Genomic DNA, 20,883 nt, shown 5'->3' with positions numbered 1-20,883 from the left:
TTAGAATAAAACCTATGCCTCTGTCTGCCTTACAGCAGCACAGCGCAGGGAGATCAGCTCGGTGCTTTGCCATGACCTAGAGGGGTGGAATAGGGAAGATGGGAGGGAGGCTCACAAGGGAGGGGATGTGGGGACATGTGTATACATATGGCTGATTCACTTTGTTGTACAACACAAAGTAACACAGTATTGTGAAGCAATTATACCCCAATAAAGATCTATTTAAAAAACCAAAACCTATGCCTCTAAAGTTTCCTGCTTGCTCAGCACACCTTGTCTGGGCCATTGGGACAAGTAGGGCTCAGCTTACAAGGTGCATCATAGCAGTTTGGTAGCCAGCCTCTAAGATGGTGCCCAATGATTTCTGCCTCTTTGTATCTATACCTTTATGATTGCACCAGGGTTGTCTCTGTGATCAATAGCAATTAGAAGAAATGATGGTATGTCACAAGGTTAGGTGTAAAAGACTGGAGCTTCTGTCTTTTTCTCTCAATCACCACTTGCTTTAGGGAAAGTCATAATGTTGTGTGAGCAGGAGAGGCCTCTGCAGAGAGGTCCATGTGGTAAAGAATTGAAACCTCCATCAGAGGTCACATGAGTGAACTTGGAAATGGATTTTCAGCCCCTTAAGAGGATAGCAACTTTGGTTGACTTGACTACAATCTCATAAGAGATTCTGAGCCAGAACCATGCAGCTAATCCCTGCCTGAATTCCTGACCCTCTTAAATAGAGTTGAGATAATACATGTTGGTCAACGTAAGCTGATAATTTGGGGGGTATTTTGTTACACAGTAATAGATAACTAAAACACCTGTAAATTATTTTTGTCTTTTGGTTTTACAAACTAGGCTATGGGTTCAGCACAATGAATTTTCAATAATTGAAATCTATTCTTAGGAAAACTCAGGAAAATTTATAGAGACTTGCCATTTTTTCCATGAAGTAGAAATGCTTGTCATTTTATTTTTTCAGGCTTCCTTTTCTTAAACCTATGGACATGTCTTTAAGGAAGGAAAAGAAGGAGAGAGGACATGAAAGAGGGACAGTGGGGCAGCATCTTGAGTGCTTGCTATATTTCAGGACTCTGCTAGGCAACCTATCTAATCTTGTCAACAATGTCAACAAATCTTGCCAACACCCTTTTTACTTAGAAAAGTTAGATGACATCATGCAGCTAAAACACTTCACAACCAGAATTCAAACGTGACTATGCTTGAGTCCAATGACTGATTTTACATTATACAAAGCTACTAAATAAAAACATCAAAGACTTAAGTCCATAATGTGTGAATGCTATTCTGTCCAGTTCAGTTAAAATATTTGGGGAATCCACTCTAAATATCTGTATCGAGAAAAATATCTGTCTTGACAGATTTGTTGTAAGGATAAAATGATAAAGCAAGTGCAAACAAAGCTTTCACCACTGCAAAGCACAAGGCAATATAAGACCTGGTATGATTTTTATAGGTCTTGTGATGGATGATCTGTTCATAGATAAAGTTGTGAACAGAAGTAGATTTTATCATTTTGTATGTAAAATGAGTTTTTAATACACATTAGCTTGATAATCTGCATGTTTCTACATGACTGCATAGATTTAAATTTTTTCCTATACATGTACCCAATATATATTTATTTCTTGCATTGAGAATCTATTTTTGAAATATTTCTATGTATATAAAATTTGTGAGAGAAAAATAATCTTCAAGTTGAGTGTATAGAATGTTACCACTCTACATTGTCTGAAGTGCAAGAGTGTAGATGGAATAGTTTTAAATTGCTAAAAATATATGTGTTAATGTCAGTTTTGGTTACTTTATCTTATATTTGCCAATTGGTTTTAGATATGTATATCATTTTGTGACTGCTTAATGTTAGCTGAGGCATTACCAATGTGCATTTCTAGGAGTGATCTGTTTCGATTAATACCAAAATAGATTTGCAATTGTTCCTTTCAACTTAATTTGTTGGTGGCATGTTTATACTTTTGTTTTACTGCCTTACTAATGTCAATTCTAAAAGCAGCCATATTTACTAACAAAGATTACTAACTTATGGTTATAGCTAGTTAAATAAGGGAACAACTGGATAATTCTACGTGCAAGCTATTGGTTTCTCAAAGGGAAATGAAGAATCAAGTGAAAAAAACCTGAAAATGGAGGTTTGGCTGGCCCTCAATGATTGCTTTGTAATACTGATGAGCCACAGATTAGATCTCAGTATCCTTATATGTTACAGAAATGTTTGTTAAATTCTTTTTGAAATTATTTTGAGTTTCATGACATAGAAGACCAGAAATTAATTTTGTATCTACACATAATGAGTTAAGACTAGAGCCCACGCAGCTGACTGGTTAAGGCTTCTAACATGGGATCTGGGGTAAGGTACATACTTTGGGCCAAAGAATGGGAAATTGTGATTAAAAAGGAAACTACATGGTGATAGGCTTGTGTTGGCCCCTTATTTATTAGATCCTTAAAAAAAATATATATATATATATATGATAAATTTAAAGCAATATAAAATTTTTTATATTTTTTATTTTAGAATAAAATAATTAATAAAAAATAAATGAATTAATGAAACTGGAGAAGCAATCATGTGCCAGTCTTTCAGGTTATGACAAGGTTTTGAATTTTATCCTAATAGAACTGGGGAACCACTGAAGGGTCTTAAAGAGGAGGTAAACAGATTTTAGATTATAGAAAGATGATCTGATGGCAAATGGATTAAACTAGAGGCAAGAAGTCTGATCATATGGCTGATCCGGGCAAGAGATGCCGGTTTGTTAATAAGAATCGTTAGAGTGGGATGCAATTCTGAACAGTTGGTATATTAACTAGAAAGTAATATAAATAAAGTAATATGCCAATGTTTGGCTGCAAGTAGTAGAAAACCTATCTTGCAGTGGTAAATATCTAGTTTATTTTTTAACAGACTCCTAGAAGTAGATGGTGGCTAATGTTGGCTCAGGATCTCAGTGATCTCAGTGATATAAGGACCAGTGTCTTTGTAGTTCTTTGGAAAATCTCATGTTTGTTTTCTCTTGAATACAAAAGTGATGTGGGATAATGGCTGAAGAGAAAAGTGTTCTGCTAGGTACATATATCCCTTTTTATCATGAAAGGAAAAGCTTTCCCAGAAACTCCTTCAGCAGACTTCCTTTTAAGTCTTTTTGGCCAGAGCTAGATCCCATAGCCATCCTAGCTTGACGGGAGGTTGGGAAATCAGGGAAAAATATGGTCATGATTTATTATCATGATCCATCACTAGGGGGACATATTGCTTCCCTAATTAAAATCATGATGTTAGTAAAGAAGAAGGGAGAATTAACAGTGTCTTCCACAGTTAGCCATTTTGACCACAGTGGCACAGTGAAATAGGTTTCTGTGACTCTCTCTGTATTTAGGTGTAAATGTGCTGCTTCATTGGCTGATTCATGTCCATGATTGTTTGTGATAGCCTTAATTAGTGAATATATAATCTAAATGGATGTGAAAATTCAATTAAAAAATAAAGTTTCTCAAGCAATTTAATCTTCCTTATCTCCCATTTTTATTTATATCATCCATACCCACAACCTGTACCAACTAAAGCATCTCTCTCTTTAGCCAGACTGTCATAGACATTTTTGGTTCCATGACGATAAAATGTATGATTTTCATTTCAATGAGAAGGAATTGAAATACAGGCTTCAGAACTAGAATGTCAAAGGATACCATACTACTGACCTGCATTTAAAATTTTTCATTATTCAGAATTCTATTATTTTAAACTTTTTTCATCAAGGCAGTTGATTTTTCTCGTGTCAGTAGTTCCTCAATAGGAGAAAAATCATATGATTATGCAGCCTTCACAATCTGCTTCAGTTCTTTGGCAACAACGGCTGAAAGGATATTAACTCCAGGGAGCCTTCATCAGGCTTGAAGAACTGTGGCATCTGGTGTGTTAATCAGGGATTTTTGTAAAGTCAGTAAAAACAAAATATCTCCCATGTATTTTTAATTCATTTAAAAAAATTAAATGCCTTGGACCTTTAAATGTTATCAATTTAGTAACTGAATAACAGTAATCAAGCTCTTTGTCTGTTGAAGTGAAGGTATTATGTGATTCCCTAAGAGGTAGTGAAAAGAGCTTGCTTCTCAATTTATCTTTAAGGGAGAATTGAATACCTTAAGCAGTTTTGTTACAGAGTAATTTTTTGGATAGAAACTAAAAACTATGCGACTAAAATATATAATCAGAAAAAAAGAAAAGCTAATAATCTTAGCCAACGAAATTAAATGTATGTCATGTACTATTTTCTATTGTTTTCTATTTTATATTTACATATGATATATTTTTATTGTTATGTACTATAAATAAAAACTAAGATGCAAATAAATATGTCCTATTCCACAAATTGCTTACATGTTAGAATATAGGCAAAATAAAAATATCTTACTCATCAGAAAAACAAAACAATTGACAATGTAATTCTTAGAGTCATTGAATTTTAGATTACAGAGATGGTTTGAGAGATCAATTGCTTAAACCTATTCATTTCTCAGATAAAGAAATACATTGCTCAGGTCATTGAGTTACCTGTTCAAGATCTCACAGCTTATTAGGAACAGTCAGTACTAGGGTCACAGGCTCCCAATATTCAGTGTTTTCTCATGATCCCAAATGCATATTCCTAAATGTACAGATATAGTCATTGCTCAAAAAAGGAAATCCTTCAACTGTACACTAACATCAGACAGATGGTGTTGGTCTATTATGCACCAAAGAGCCCCTTACGTAGTTACTCTTTGAACCTCAATTTGTAGAAGGGTGGAATCTGTGGCAGGGTGGGAGATAGTTGACTGGAAATCATTTGAGGTTTGCCTCATTCATTCATTCATAAAACAGATATACATGAGTACTTGTCAAGTGCCATGTATTGAGGCGCTGGGGTTATAATAATGTACAAGACATAAAATTCTTCTCTTAGCATTTGCATGTAGAGAAGATAAGTAAGGATTAAGCAGACAAAAGAATAAACAAGAAATGTATCTACCTGGATATGTTCATTCTTAAAACCTTTAATTTTCCAACTCTGAGAGATCTTACTCATTCTTTGAAGTACATGCAAAATCCCCTATTCTTCAATATTTTTAAAGTTTGTAGAAATTTCTTTAGTAAGGGAATTATCTAGCCTTCTTCCGGCATTGCACATTAGAAAACTGTGGGCTTTGGAATAAAAAACACCTGGGTTCCTATCTACACTCAAGCACACATCATATTTGTGACTTAACTTTCATAAGCTTATCTCCTCACCTGCAATACAGACCTAACACTATGCCCAGCACATATTATTAAATAGGTACTCAATAGATGCTATTTCCATTTACTCCCATTATTCTTAGGGTTCGCTCTACACTGAGAAATATAGATTCAGTGTCTGAGTTAAGCCTGAATAAATCTCCTATCTAAGGAACTTCTATCCAGAATCTAATTCTGTTAGAAGTATAGAGTGAGTAATTACTAAGAGTTGGTGGACAGCAATGTCTTGATATTATGTCCTCTAGCTGAGGACATAATCAAGTCTTCACTAGGCCTTTCTACTATTTTACGGGTGATAAGACCAATAAATCCCATGGATATTAGCCCTTTGTCTATGTCTTTTGTCATTTGTCTGGTGATTAGAAGTAGTGTTGTGTGGGACAAAATGTTGATGCATTAGTAAGTCCACAGATGGTGGCTCAGATAGAAGCATGATGGGTAAGGAAAGCAAATTCAAAAGCATAATGTGTCTATTTCCACAAAGATTATTTACTGCTTCCTTCATGATGGAAGAGATCCAGTGTAGTCAATCTGTCGTCTTCTAGCTGGCTGATTTTATTAAGGCTTGATAGCATGATGAGGTTCTAGATTTAGTCATCACATCTAAAAAACTAGGTGACAGTGGTGGAAGAGAGATAAGTCTTCATGAAGAGAACTCCATGGTGCTATGTCCACGTGTGTTCTATATCCATGCCAGCCTGGCCACCCACCTTGTTATGAGTCCACTGAGAAAGTTCTAGTTTGCTGGGAAGGAGGCTAACCTACTTCCAGAGTAGTTGAACAGGTGCATCAGATTATTAATGGTCTGCTTCACTGTGAAAGTGTTTTGTTGAGTATTTCTTCCCTAATGTTCTAGTCACAAGTCTTTAATCTTGTTTCTTACAAGTCCCTAATCATTAGCCACAGCCCAATAATAATTGGTACAGCTCCTTCCCTCAAGCCATCTATCTTTGCAGACAAAGTGGACAATGAGATATATGGCTAATATTCCACCGGCTGAAAGAATTTTCTTTAGTCTCTGACCTTCAGTCTTTCAGAATGTGGCTAAAATAGTCCACTTTTGGATCTGTGTCTGGGCTTTAGACATCTTCTATCTATTGGTCTATGTCATGTGGTTTTGATTATATTTACTTCATGGCAATTTTAATAAATATTAGTATATACTTCCTTTCAGCATTTTTCTTTAAAAATATTACTGCCAATACTTGCATATTTCTTCTTCTACGTGATCTTTTATATTAATTTAGTAAAACTAGGTAGTTCTATTGTTTAACTCAGTTACTCAGGGCCTATTTTAAGACTTTTATTAGAACTGAGTATATATTTTGCCTGGTTTTGAAGGTCCTCCATAATAGAACCTCACTCAAACTATTTAACTTTGCCTCAGTGATCAATCAGACTCTTTTCCTTAGAGTAACTCACACAGCTATTTAAATTAATAACAGCAATAAAATATTTTGAACGTACTATATGCTAGTTGCCAAGAAGTTCACAGAGTTGGTCAAATATGCTCCCTTTTCTCTAATAATTTGCAATGTAGTAGAGAATATTTGTTATTCATGAGTAACAATGGCACAAGCTAATCTGTAATATATGTTCCATAGTAAAAGTGTGAATGAATTATGGACCCAGCCTGCCCATACTCTCTCCATCACTTTCTCAGTGTTACCCATCTTCAAAGCCAGGATGAAAATAATTTCTACATGAGGTCTTCTGTCATGACTATACTTCACAGTGATCTCATTCATTCCACTATATTTCATAATATTAACTATATAACTAACACTGAATGCATTTCCACTTTGTGCTAGATATTGTAGTAGTTCTTTAGAAAAGTTTATTCTCCAAATCTTATATGGGAGGATGCATTACAATCATTCTCATTTTATTTATGAAAGAATTGAGGCTTGAAGAATTTTCATACTCCAAAGTCATTCAATTAAAAACTGGTAGAGTTAGAATTTGATCCTATATTTGTTTGGCTTCAAGGTTCAGACATTTGCCAACTTATTTTCTCTTTACTCAGATTAACACTAATTTAATAGTCATATGTTTGTCATTTTTTTTTACCTTCCCATTGAGCCATGTATATTATTTTATTCCCTCAAGGGCCATTTGTCACTAAAATTCTATCAACATGTTGGCTAAGCTTATTATAAACATTATATAAACATTATAAGCATTATAAACAATTATTTTATACATTCAACAAATTTTGAGGTCCATTTCTCCCTTAAAAAAACTCCTTTTTTCCTCATTTATTTATTTATTAACATTTTTGTTGGAGTATAATTGCTTTACAATGTTGTGTTACTTTCGGCTGTATAACAAAGTGAATCAGCTATACGTATACATATATCCCCATATCCCCTCCCTCTTGCATCTAGCTCCCATCCATCCTATCCCACCCATCTAAGATGTCATAAAGCACCAAGCTGATCTCCCTGTGCGATGCAGCCACTTCTCACTAGCTATCTATTTTACATTTGGTAGCGTATATACATCAGTGCTACTCTCTAACTTCGTCCTACCTTACCCTTCCCCATCCCTGTGTCCTCAAGTCCATACTCTACGTCTGCGTCTTTATTCCTGTCATGCCTCTAGGTTCATCAGAACCTTTTTTTTTTTTAGATTCCATATATATGTGTTGGCATACGGTATTTGTTTTTCTCTTTCTGACTTACTTCACTCTGTATGACAGACTCTAGGTCCAACCACCGCACTACAAATAACTCAATTTTGTTTCTTTTTATGGCTGAGTAATATTCCATTGTATATATGTGTCACATCTTCTTTATCCATTCATCTGTCAATGGACGCTTAAGTTGCTTCCATGTCCAGGCTATTTTAAATAGAGCTGCAATGAACATTGTGGTACAGTACTCTTTTTGAATTCTGGTTTTCTCAGGGTATATGCCCAGTAGTGGGATTGCTGGGTCATATGGCAGTTCTACTTTTAGTTTTTTAAGGAACCTCCATACTGTTCTCCATAGTGGTTGTATCACTTTACATTCCCACCAACAGTGCAAGGGGTTCCTTTTTCTCCACAACCACTCCAGCATTTATTGTTTGTAGATTTTTTGATGATGTCCATTCTGACTGGTGTGAGGTGATACTTCACGGTAGTTTTGATTTGCATTTCTCTAGTGATTAGTGATGTTGAGCATCCTTTCATGTGTTTGTTGACAATCTGTATATTTTCTTTGGAGAAATGTCTATTTAGGTCTTCTGCCCATTTTTGGATTGGGTTGTTTGTTTTTTTGTTATTGAGCTTCATGAGCTGCTTGTAAATTTTGGAGATTAACCCTTTGTCAGTTGCTTCATTTGCAAATATTTTCTCCCATTCTGAGGGCTGTCTTTTGGTCTTGTTTATGGTTTCCTTTGCTGTGCAAAAGCTTTTAAGTTTCATTAGGTCCCATTTGTTTATTTTTGTTTTTATTTCCATTTCTCTAGGAGGTGGGTCAAAAAGGATCTTGCTGTGATTTATGTCATAGAGTATACTGCCTATCATTTCCTCTAAGAGTTTTATAGTGTCCAGCCTTACATTAAGGTCTTTAATCCATTTTGAGTTTATTTTTGTATACGGTGTTAGGGAGTGTTCTAATTTCATTCTTTTACATGTAGCTATCCAGTTTTCCCAGCATCACTTATTGAAGAGACTGTCTTTTCTCCATTGTATATTCTTGGCTCCTTTATCAAAGATAAGGTGACATATATGGATGGGTTTATCTCTGGGCTGTCTATCCTGTTCCATTTATCTATATTTCTATTTTTGTGCCAGTACCATACTGTCTTAATTACTATTATTTTGTAGTATAGTCTGAAGTCAGGGAGCCTGAATCCTCCAGCTCCATTTTTCTTTCTCAAGATTGCTTTGGCTATTTGGGGCCTTTTGTGTTTACATACAAATTGTGGAAGTATTTTTATAGTTCTGTGAAAAATGCCATTGGTAGTATCATAGGGACTGCATTGAACCTGTAGATTGCTTTGGGTAGTATAGTCATTTTCACAATGTTCATTCTTCCAATCCAAGAAAATGGTATATCTCTCCATCTGTTTGTATCATCTTTAATTTCTTTCATCAGTGTCCTATAGTTTTCTACATACAGGTCTTTTTTCTCCTTAGGTAGGTTTATTCCTAGGTATTTTATTCTTTTTGTTGCAATGGTAAATGAGAGTGTTTCCTTAATTTCTCTTTCAGATTTTTCATCATTAGTGTATAGAAATACAAGAGATTTCTAGGCATTAATTTTGTATCCTGCTGCTTTACCAGATTCACTGATTAGGTCTAGTAGTTTTCTGGTAGCATCTTTAGGATTCTCTATGTATACTATCATGTCATCTGCAAACAGTGATATGTTTACTTCTTTTCCGACTTGGATTCCTTTTATTTGTTTTTCTTCTCTGATTGCTGTGGCTAAAACTTTCAAAACTATGTTGAATAATAGCGGTGAGAGTGAGCAACCTTGTCTTCTTCCTGATCTTAGTGGAAATAGTTTCAGTTTTTCACCACTGAGAACGATGTTGGCTGTGGGTTTGTCATATAAGGCCTTTATTATGTTGACGTAGGTTCCCTCTGTGCCCACTTTCTGGAGAGTTTTTATCATAAATTGGTGTTGAGGTTTGTTGAAAGCTTTTTCTGCATTTATTGAGATGATCATATGGTTTTCACCCTTCAATTTGTTAATATGGTGTATCGCATTGATTGATTTGTGAATATTGAAGAATCATTGCATTCCTGGGATAAACCCCACTTGATCATGGTGTATGATCCTTTTAATATGCTGTTGGATATGTTTGTTCAGTCACAGAAGGTTCTGCTTTTCTAAGAATTTGTCCATTTCTTCCAGGTTGTCCATCTTATTGGCATATACTTGCTTGTAGTAATCTCTCATGATCCTTTGTATTTCTGCAGTGTCAGTTGTTACTTCTCCTTTTTCATTTCCAATTCTATTGATTTGAGTCTTCTCCCTTTTTTTCTTGATGAGTCCGGTTAATGGTTTTTAAATTTTGTTTATCTTCTCAAAGAACCAGCTTTTAGTTTTATTGATCTTTGCTACTATTTCCTTCATTTATTTTACATTTATTTCTGTTCTCATCTTTATGATTTCTTTCCTTCTGCTAACTCTGGGTTTTCTTTGTTCTTCTTTCTCTGTTTGCTTTAGGTGTAAAGTTAGGTTGTTTATTTGAGATGTTTCTTATTTCTTGAGGTAGGACTGTATTGCTATAAACCTCTCAGAACTGCTTTTGCTGCATCCCATATGCTTTGGGTCGTTGTGTTTTCATTGTCATTTGTTTCTAGGTATTGTTTGATTTCCTCTTTGATTTCTTCAGTGATCTCTTGGTTATTTAGTAGTGTATTGTTTAGCCTCCATGTGTTTGTATTTTTTACAGTTTTTTTCCTGTAATGGATATCTAGTCTCATAGCATTGTGGTCGGAAAAGATATTTGATACGATTTTAATTTTCTTAAATTTACCAAGCCTTGCTTTGTGACCCAAGATATGATCTATCCTGGAGAATGTTCCATGAGCACTTGAGAAGAAAGTGTATTCTGTTGTTTTTGGATGGAATGTCCTATAAATATCAATTAAGTCTATCTGGTCTAATGTGTCTTTTAAAGCTTGTGTTTCCTTATTTATTTTCATTTTGGATGATCTGTCCATTGGTGAAAGTGGGGTGTTAAATTCCCCTACTATGACTGTGTTACTGTCGATTTCCCCTTTTATGGCTCTTAGCATTTGCCTTATGTACTGAGGTACTCCTATGTTGGGTGCATAAATATTTACAATTGTTATATCTTCTTCTTGGATTGATCCTTTGATCATTATGTAGTGTCCTTCTTTGTCTCTTGTAATAGTCTTTATTTTAAAGTCTACTTTGTCTGATATGAGAATTGCTACTCCAGCTTTCTTTTGATATCCATTTGCATGGAATATCATTTTCCATCCCCTCACTTTCAGTCTGTATGTGTCCCTATGTCTGAAGTGGGTCTCTTGTAGACAGCATAAATATGGGTCTTGTTTTTGTATCCATTCAGCCAATCTGTGTCTTTTGGTTGGAGCTTTTAATCCATTTACATTTAAAGATACGTAGGTTCCTATTACCATTTTCTTAATTGTTTTGGGTTTGTTGTAGGTCTTTTCCTTCTCTTGTGTTTCCTGCCTAGAGAAGTTCCTTTAGCATTTGTTGTAAAGGTGGTTTGGTGGTGCTGAATTGTCTTAACTTTTGCTTGTCTGTAAAGGTTTTAATTTCTCCATTAAATCTGAATAAGATCCTTGCTGGGTAGAGTAATCTTAGTTGCAGGTTTTTCCCTTACATCACTTTAAATATGTTCCGCCAGTCCCTTCTGGCTTGCAGAGTTTCTGCTTAAAGATCAGCTGTTAACCTTATGGGGAATCCCTTGTATGCTATTTGTTGCTTTTCCTTTGCTGCTTTTAATATTTTTTCTTTGTATTTAATTTTTGATAGTTTGATTAATATGTGTCTTGGCATGTTTTTCCTTGGATTTATCCTGTATGGGACTCTCTGTGCTTCCTAGATTTGATTGACTACTTCCTTTCCCATGTTAGGGAAGTTTTCGACTATAATCAGTTCAAATATTTTCTCAGACCCTTTCTTTTTTTTTCTTCTTCTGGGACCCCTATAATTCGAATATTGGTGTGTTTAATGTTGTCCCAGAGGTGTCTGAAACTGTTCTCAATTCTTTTCATTCTATTTTCTTTATTCTGCTCTGCGGTAGTTATTTCTACTATTTTATCTTCCAGGTCACTTATCCGTTCTTCTTCCTCAGTTATTCTGCTATTGAGTACTTGTAGAGAATTTGTAATTTTATTAATTGTGTTTTTCATCGTTTGTTTGCTCTTTAGTTCTTCTAGGTCCTTGTTAAATGTTTCTTGTATTTTCTCCATTCTACTTCCAAGATTTTGTATCCTCTTTACTATCATTACTCTGAATTCTTTTCCAGGTAGACTGCCTATTTTCTCTTCTTTTGTTTGGTCTGGTGGGTCTTTATCTTGTTCCTTCATCTGCTGCATAGTTCTCTGTCTTCTCATTTTGTTTAACGTACTGTGTTTGAGGTCTCCTTTTGCAGGCTGCAGGTTCATATTTCCTTTTGTTTTTGGTGTCTGCCCCCCGTGGGTGAGGTTGGTTCATTGGCTTGTGTAGGCTTCCTGGTGGAGGGGACTGGTGCCTGTGTTCTGGTGGGTGGGGCTGGATCTTGTCTTCCTGGTGGGCAAGGCCACATCTGGTGGCATGTTTTGGGGTGTCTATGAACTTAGTGATGTTAGGCACCCTCTCTGCTAATGGATGTGGTTGTGTTCCTGTCTTCCTTGTTGTTTGGCATGGGGCATCCAGCACTGGAGTTTTCTGGCCATTGGGTGGAGCTGGGTCTCAGCGTTGAGACAGAGAGCTCTGGGAGAGCTCTCACCAACTGACATTACATGGGGCTGGGCAGTCTCTGGTGGTCCAATGTCCTGAACCTGGCTCTCCCACCTTGGAGTCTTAGGCCTGACACCAGGACGGACCAGCAAGACCCTGTCAGCCACATGGCTCAGAAGAAAAGTGAGAAAAAAAAAGAAAGAAAAAAATAATAATAAATAAAAATATTATTAAAATAAAAAAATAATAATTAAAAAGAGAGAAACGAAACCAATAAAAAAATCCAGCAATAACAAGCACTAAAAACTATACTAAGATAAACATAAAAATCAAAAACAAATCAGTGGTAGACAGCAAACCCCAAGTCTACAGTTGCTCCTAAAGTCTACTGCCTCAATTTGGAGATAATTCATTGTCTATTCAGGTATTCCACAGATGCAGGGTACATCAAGTTGACTGTGGGGATTTAATCCACTGCTCCTGAGCCTGCACTGAGATACTTCCCTTTCTCTTCTTTGTTCGCACAGCTTTTGATGTTCAGCTTTGGTTTTGGCCGCACCTCTGTGTGTAGGTCACCCTCAGGCTTCTGTTCCCACCCAGACAGAATGGGGTTAAAGCAGCGGTTGATTAGCAGGCTCTTGCTCACTCAGGCCGGGGGGAGGCAGGGGTATGGTATTTATAATTGGAATGCAGGGTGAGTCTGCGGCGGCAGAAGCCGGCGTGATGTTGCAACAGTCTGAGGTGCACCGTGTATTCTCCTGGGGAACTTTTCCCTGGATCATGGGACCCTGGCAGTGGCGGGCTTCACAGGCTCCTGGGGGAAGTTGTGGGTGTAGATAGTGACCTGTGTTTGTACACAGGAGTTTTGGTGGCTGTAGCAGCAGTGTTAGCGTTTCATGCCCATCTCTGGAGTCCAAACTGATAGCTGCGGCTTGTCCCATCTCTGGAGCTCTTTTAGGCCGTGCTCTGCCTTCTGTGGGCAGAAGGGGGAAGGAATCCCCTCTCCTTGTGCAACCCAAACAATGGTCTCTTGCCTCTTTGGTAGTTCCAGACTTTTTCCCAGACTCCCTCGCAGCTAGCTGTGGCACAGTAGCCCCCTTCAGGCTATGTTCACGCAGCCAACCCCAGTCCTCTCCCTGGGATCTGACCTCCGAAGCCCTAGCCTCAGCTCCCAGCACCCACCTGCCCCGGTGGGTGAGCAGACAAGCCTCTCAGGCTGGTGAGAGCTGGTCGGCAGTGATCCTCTGTGCGGGAATCTCTCCACTTTGCCCTCTGCACCCCTGATGCTGCACTCTCCTTCGTGGTTCTGAAGCTTCCCCCCGCCCACCCCCTGTCTCCACCAGTGAAGGGTCTTCCTAGTGTGTGGAAACTTTTCCTCCTTCACAGCTCCCTCCCAGGGGTGCAGGTCCCATCCCTATTCTTCTGTCTCTGTTTTTTCTTTTTACTTTTGCCCTACCCAGGTATGTGTGGATTTTCTTGCCTTTTGGGAAGTCTGAGGTCTTCCGCCACTGTTCAGTAGGTGTTCTTTAGGAGTTATTCCATATGTAGACATATTTTTTATGTATTTGTGGAGAGGAAGGTGATCTCCACTTCTTACACCTCTGCCATCTTGAAGGTGCCCCCTCAAAATCTCTGCTTTTACCTTGAGAATTTTTCAGTACACACCTTTCTATTTTATCACTAAGTGATCCTATAAAATAGTGAGTTTAGAAAGTGATTCATAAATATTCTAGTTTAAAATGTAATGAGAGTCACATTTTGATTGACTATACATGACAATTTTGTCTGAAATATTCATTTCCTTCATTGTTCATTTTTTTCAGTGTCTTTTTGTTAAATGCCTAATTTATTATCTTTTTTCTAGACTGGGGATATGGTGGCAACTAAGTGAGGGTAAGATGAGGGCACACAGGCAGGAAACCCATTCTAGTTTGCAGTATTCCCAGAGAATGTGACACCTAACCTGAGATCTGATGGATAAGGATTAGCTAGACAAAATAGAGGAAGAGCACTTTAAACAATGGAAAAAGTATGTGTAGAAGTTCAGTGGTCTAGGAGAGCATGGAGAATTATTGAAGCAGAATACATGCATTGGTATGGAGTGGGACGTGGGAGTCTGTGATAGGAAATGGGTAGAGAAAAGACCTGAGTTGTGTGGAGGGGAATGGTTATCCAGCTTTTGAAAAGACTGGACTCAGTTGCGAAGTCAGTGAAATGCTAGGATACTTCAAGAGGAGTATGATACGCAGAGCATGGTAGGAGAAAGATTATTTTACTCTGGCTGAACTTTGGAGGATGCATTGGGTTGCAGAAGGTGTTAAGATTAAAAGCAGATAGCCCAGTCAAGTGGACAAGTTAAAAAGATACTGGAGGTGGAACCGGCAGGACTTTGTGATTGAATGAATGCAGAGATTCAGGAGTACCGCACACTAGAAACAGTAGACCAGCCATATGCAACCTGAAGCTACAATTTTTGAAGAAAATATTAAAGCATAATAAATGCAAACATGATTATAATTATGTGTTATTTCCTGATAAGTTACACAGTGGAAATGAAATATTTTATAAACAGTATTTAAAAATAATTTCTAGGCAACACATCAAATGTTAAAATGGCCTTCAGATGTGATCAACATGTAAAGGCTGTTTGAGATTTTTGAAGTGCCATTTGCTCCATTCCTGGTTTTATTTACAAACAATATTTACTTAGCCAAAGATACTCAGGAAGACAGTGATTCTTTCTTATACACAGTGGATTTGGCTAGTTCAAACCTAACTAACTGCTATATTAACATTTTTCTGACAATGTAGAATGTGATATGGTGTTTTTAGATATATGTATTTCATTGCTATTACATGTTCTTGTTGCTATGAGACATTAGTACTACCCAGAAATCCTTCTTTCTTATTTGCTATTCATTTCCTCATTGCTATCAAACCTCAAATCTTTACAAATTATTGCATTAACATTTTGTTTTTTTTCCCTCAGATTATTCCATTATCCCTATAGGTGAAATGTACAAGATGAAAATTAAACTAAAATTAAACATAATCAAACATGATTTCATCAAACCTCAGCACATATTCTTTAATGAATGGAAATATTTTGTCTCCTTATACACTAATGTCCTAAGAATGAAAGTAAATTACATAGAAAAATTGCCAATAAAGGGGAAATGAATAAACTAATTGCAATGAGAGGACAAATGATTATGAATATTGTTATGTTATTTAATTTCGGTGTACTCTTTTGGTGCCAGTATTACTCAGTTATTTAATCCAAGTTACTGTCATTTGAAGTAATGCTTATTCCAGGGTAGAATAGAAGGCAAACACCAGTGGTATAGTAACACTAATTAGAATTTTTTCATCATATTGGTGAGTTAAATTTGTTTTTGATGTTTTATTTATATTCTAGCTACCTTTGAGAGTATTTGGATATCTCATTTGATAAACACTTTCATATTCTTTACCTTTTTTGATCCTACTAATAATACTGTTAGAAAATTATTTTTATCATCATGTTATGTAAGAGAAAAATTGAGACTTGGTGAGGTTTAGTGACTTTTCTGACAACATCAAGCTGGTAACTATCAGAGCTGGCACTTGAGCTTAGATGTTCTGACTCTAAATCCTATTTTTTTTCCTATATCATCATTATGCTTAAAAAAATGATGAAATGTAGCGGCTCATTTTCAATTCCACTGACATTCATTAAACGCCTAATTAGGTGCTGAATGTTAGTTACGTGCTACACCACTCCAGTTGCGGAGGCTAACAGCAGATCTAGTCTCAGATACAGGTAACTTCAATACATTTTGATATATACCTTTTAATTTACATTTTTGTTGAGTTAGTATATTCTTTGAAAATGCAAAAGAAATGCCATCCACTGTGAAAAATGTGAAGAATAGAATTACAATTCAGATTGTTTTCATTAGATTCCGGTGGTAAGATAGGAGGTGACAGTCTATATTGGCAACTCAACTGTGAACAAAGGTTTCCCTACCCTGCCTCGCTGTGGTACTAAAGAAAAGGGTTCAGTGAATCCAATAAGCATAAGAACCCAAGTATGGTCCTCTGCCATTTGTCAGATTTTGCACAGCTTTATTCAGCCAAACAACTTGGCACACCTCATTGCCCTAGATCACAGGAACTAGTGGACTATTCCAAGTGCCACATTTAAAGTAACCTCTTTTTAAACAAAGAGGACCTATCTTTTTCAGTGGTTTGAGAGATGAACTCTAAGTAGCTTTTCACAAATAAAAAGAAACAAATACATATTTCTAACAGGCTTCCATATAGTTTGGGGAGAAGCTTATTTTTGAACTAGAAATGGGACTTATTGTTTTTGTCCTTCAAAAGTAGTCTTAAAAGGAAGAATAATGTTAGAACTACTTTCTTTCATTGGAGTTCAACATTAAATCTAAATTTCTTGCATTAAAAAATTTTCCCCGTTGGGACTTCCCTGGTGGTCCAGTGCTTAAGAATCTGCCTTACAATGCAGGGGACAGGGGTTCGATCCCTGATCGGGGAACTAAGATCCCACATGCCATGGGGCAACTAAGCCTGCGAGCCGCAACTACTGAGCCTGCACGCTCTGGAGTCCGTGCGCCACAACTAGAGAGAAGCCTGCACACTGCAACAAAAGATCTCATATGCTGCAACAAAGATCCCGCGTGCTGCAACTAAGATCCGACGCAGGTAAAAAAAAAAAAAAAAAAATATATATATATATATATATATATATATATATATATATATATATATATATTTCCTCCGTTATATCAGCTTGAGTCTTGGGTGAGTTTAGATAATGTTTTCAATTACAAATATTGATTTATTAGGAATTTACTAAAAATGAAATGATTGCTGATAGAGCAAGCATTGCTCCCAGTTTGCAGCAAGTTGATTATTAGGTTAATAGACTTTAAGTAGAAATCCTCATAGGTAAATAGTCAAATACAAATTATAATGCTCTGAATGAAATTATCTTGGGGAATGTGAACATTTTAATATGCTTGAGATTTTTATTCATAGCATTCTTTTTCCAGTTTACTTCTTTTCATAGCCAGAGAGAGAGGAAAAAACTGCTTGTTGATCTTTGGAAGCCTAGTTTTTAGTTAGTGCTATTTGCTGTTGAAATTCCACTGGAACCGATTTAAAGCTTAAAGGATATTGAAAACCTTTCTTTCTGTCTGAGCATGAGGTCTCTGAAGCATAAACAAGCTTCAAGAAACTACCATACAAATCCCAAATTATTGAACTAAGGTAAGGAGCTCCAGTTTTATAACCTGAGCAGATTCTCTGTACTTATTAAAGAATTTTTAAAGAATGTAGCCCTGGAAAGTACCAGTGAATTTACCCTATCTTTAAATGCTTATAAATGCCCTGTATTGGGCTGATGGAAGATTTGAAAGCATTTGTGAGTGGGGAAAATGTTATCTAGTGCTGCTGATGGCAGCTGAGGAGACTGCCTGCGTTTGGTTTGTAAGGGGGCTATGTCTGAGGGAACACTGATAGTGCTGCCAAACAGGTTTGTCTGCCAGACACTCAGCAAGCCAAACTGAGATGCAGAGGTTTGCAGGAAAGAGTTTATTCACCAGGCAACAAAGTGAGGAAATGGGAGAACAAGTCTCAAATTTGCCTCCCCAAAGGAGAGGGGCTAAAGATTATATATGAGTTTAAGAAGCAGGGTGGTCTGAGGCGTGGGCAAAGATGATTGGAGATAAGAAAAAGGTGAGGTAATCGTCATTCTGCACAGGGTCAATTAAGCTACAGGCTTCTTCATGGGATGCATGTTTAGAAAATTTCTTAGGTCCCTTGATTCATCCAACTTTTCCTTTGAAACCCAACTCCTTCACTAAAGCAACTCCCTCCTCCATTTCCTCCTTCCTCAGATTTTTGAGTATGTTCAACATATTCTGCTGTCTGAACATGATGCTTGAAGACATTCTATGCTAATTGTGGCCATTGATACACAGCACACAATGTTCCCTAGTTACTGCAAAAAGATTATATTGTACCCTGGTATCATGGTAAAGCTTTCTAGAATCAAATATATTTCTACAATTTTTGCTAACTTTCTTACTCATATGTAGGTCCAAGTTTACCCCTTTCATGTGCTTTCCTCTATCTTTATAACTTTATTAACCTTCAAATATAAGTTTTTATTCTAGCACATGAGCTTTTCTAGCGCTCTTAATTCAGTTAGTTTCCTTAAAGCCTTTTACCTGTTTTTGAAGACTTTTTTTAACTTAATAATGTGGGGGAGATTATAGCCAAAATACAAAACACATTTAAATGACAGAAGTACAAAACATGATCCTGTTGGAAGAAAAGCTGAGATATGATGACAAGTTAATCTTACATTTTCTTTTCAGACTCACAGGCAATTTATGTTTTTGTTAACACATGCATATAGATTCACTGTAAAGCTTTTTGATTTGGATACAGAAAATTGAATCTACATGACAGTACTCCATGGAAGCATATATTCAGATAGAGAAACTTCAGCTACAGAGAATGTAGCTAACTGGATTTTTGTTCCAGCTCTTCACTCTCTCTCCTGTAACAGGATTATACATCCATACCCTTTACCATGCAACTTTACAGTGCCCTCCAACTCTGGGAAGGCTGTCCTCCCCTGTCCCTTATCTGGGTTCAGCAAGTGACTTGCTTTGGCCAGATATTGGCAGATATAATAAAAAGAACCATGAAAAACATATGTGTGATTGTGCCTCCTTTTCCACTGTCATGGGAAGAACATGCCAGGTCAGCACTCTGGTCCCAGGAGGAGGATGACAGATACATGGAGCAGAGCCAACCAAACCAGGTTGACCCCAGATCAGCCAACCCCCATCCTCTCCAGTGAATGAGCCCTGTTGAGACCAGCAGAGGCACTCAGTGAAGCCTAGACTAGAACAGACAAACTCTAGCCAACCCACAATTTGTGGGCTAAAAAAGAATTTATTGTATGCTGATGAAATTTAGTTGCTTTTTTTTTAAAATGTAGAATTATTGTGGCCATAGTTAACAGATATAGAGGAATACTTACATAAATAACTGAAACATAAGTTTCACATAACAACTCTTTTTGTATGCTAGCTTAACGTTATTAAATGCTATGCACTCTGATTTTTTCTATAATTATGCTATTTTTATTTTTCCCTCATTTTGTTTCTATTTAATTATTTAAAAGTGATGGTTATAATCAACTAGAATATATTACATGGCCACTACAGGATCTCCATCCAAAATATCTTTATCATTTTATTGTTTCAGTTCTCCTGGACTCCTTCCATATTCCTCATGACATCTCATGTTCTGTCCTTAAATGTGACATAGTCAATTTGGAGGTCTTGTTACTGTCAAGCTAACACATAAGATTGGCAAGGCCAAGCCCAAGGCTTGATTGATCCAGCTGGTAAAGATACAATGAGCCACTTACAGATTTAGACCATTTATTACTTACATAGACAATGGAAAGAAGATTAAACCAAAGGTGCCAGTTCCCTGTGATTCTTGTTCCACACACTAAGAAGGATAATATTGAAACAAAAGGGGCTGGATGATGGCAATGAGATCTGTTGGAGACACCATTGCTGAGGAACCAAAGACAGACTGTAGCTATGTGGGTTTATATTCTGACACTATACTGAGGGGGATGGGGTAGAAATCCCCATACTTCATCAAAACCCAGAGACCATGAGAAACTGTTTTGTAGATTGCCTCCCAGAGGAAAAAAGGTGAGTAGGAAATGGCCTCATAACAGCTCCTTAGAGGCATCCTATCCTCTTGTACTCCAAGAGAATCATAAGGCATCCTGCCAAGACTCAGATAAGCTGTGATTCAAACCTCTACCTACTTGGATTGTGCAAGGTAACCAGAACTTCATGGCAGTTATTCCCCTAGAGTTAACACTGTACCTGATTTTGTTACAGCAAATGCTCAAAGTTCACAGACTTTGCAGAAGTGTGACATGCTCCAGGAGTCTATGTAAAAATAGTAATGGCCTGTTTTACTTGTTATCACAAATGGCTACACAATAAATATATTAGCATCAAAAAATATATATATTAGCATCTTTCTTATAAGTGCACTTAGTAACTGATTTTTACCTCTGACCTAATAATTGTTTTCTCCTGCATAATTAGCATTATGTACATGCTGGTAATTAAAGGGTTACTTAAACCT

At 36.7% G+C, this 20,883-nt stretch overlaps 1 long non-coding RNA gene across 1 annotated transcript in view; it reads right to left on the bottom strand.

Annotated features, from left to right (window-relative positions):
- Positions 1-20,648, bottom strand: part of LOC125960434 (uncharacterized) — a 45,799-nt gene extending 25,151 nt beyond the window's left edge. Inside the window, exon 1 of the long non-coding RNA XR_007470102.1 lies at positions 20,616-20,648. This is a non-coding gene — a long non-coding RNA (uncharacterized LOC125960434). The remainder of the gene's footprint in view (positions 1-20,615) is intronic.
- Between the last annotated feature and the right edge of the window lie 235 nt (positions 20,649-20,883).

The sequence above is a fragment of the Orcinus orca genome, chromosome 11 (genome assembly GCF_937001465.1).
Source record: "Orcinus orca chromosome 11, mOrcOrc1.1, whole genome shotgun sequence".
NCBI classification, from domain to species: Eukaryota; Metazoa; Chordata; class Mammalia; order Artiodactyla; family Delphinidae; genus Orcinus; species Orcinus orca.
Note: the sequence above shows the minus strand (reverse complement) of the source record. Positions and strands in the feature narration are given on the sequence as shown.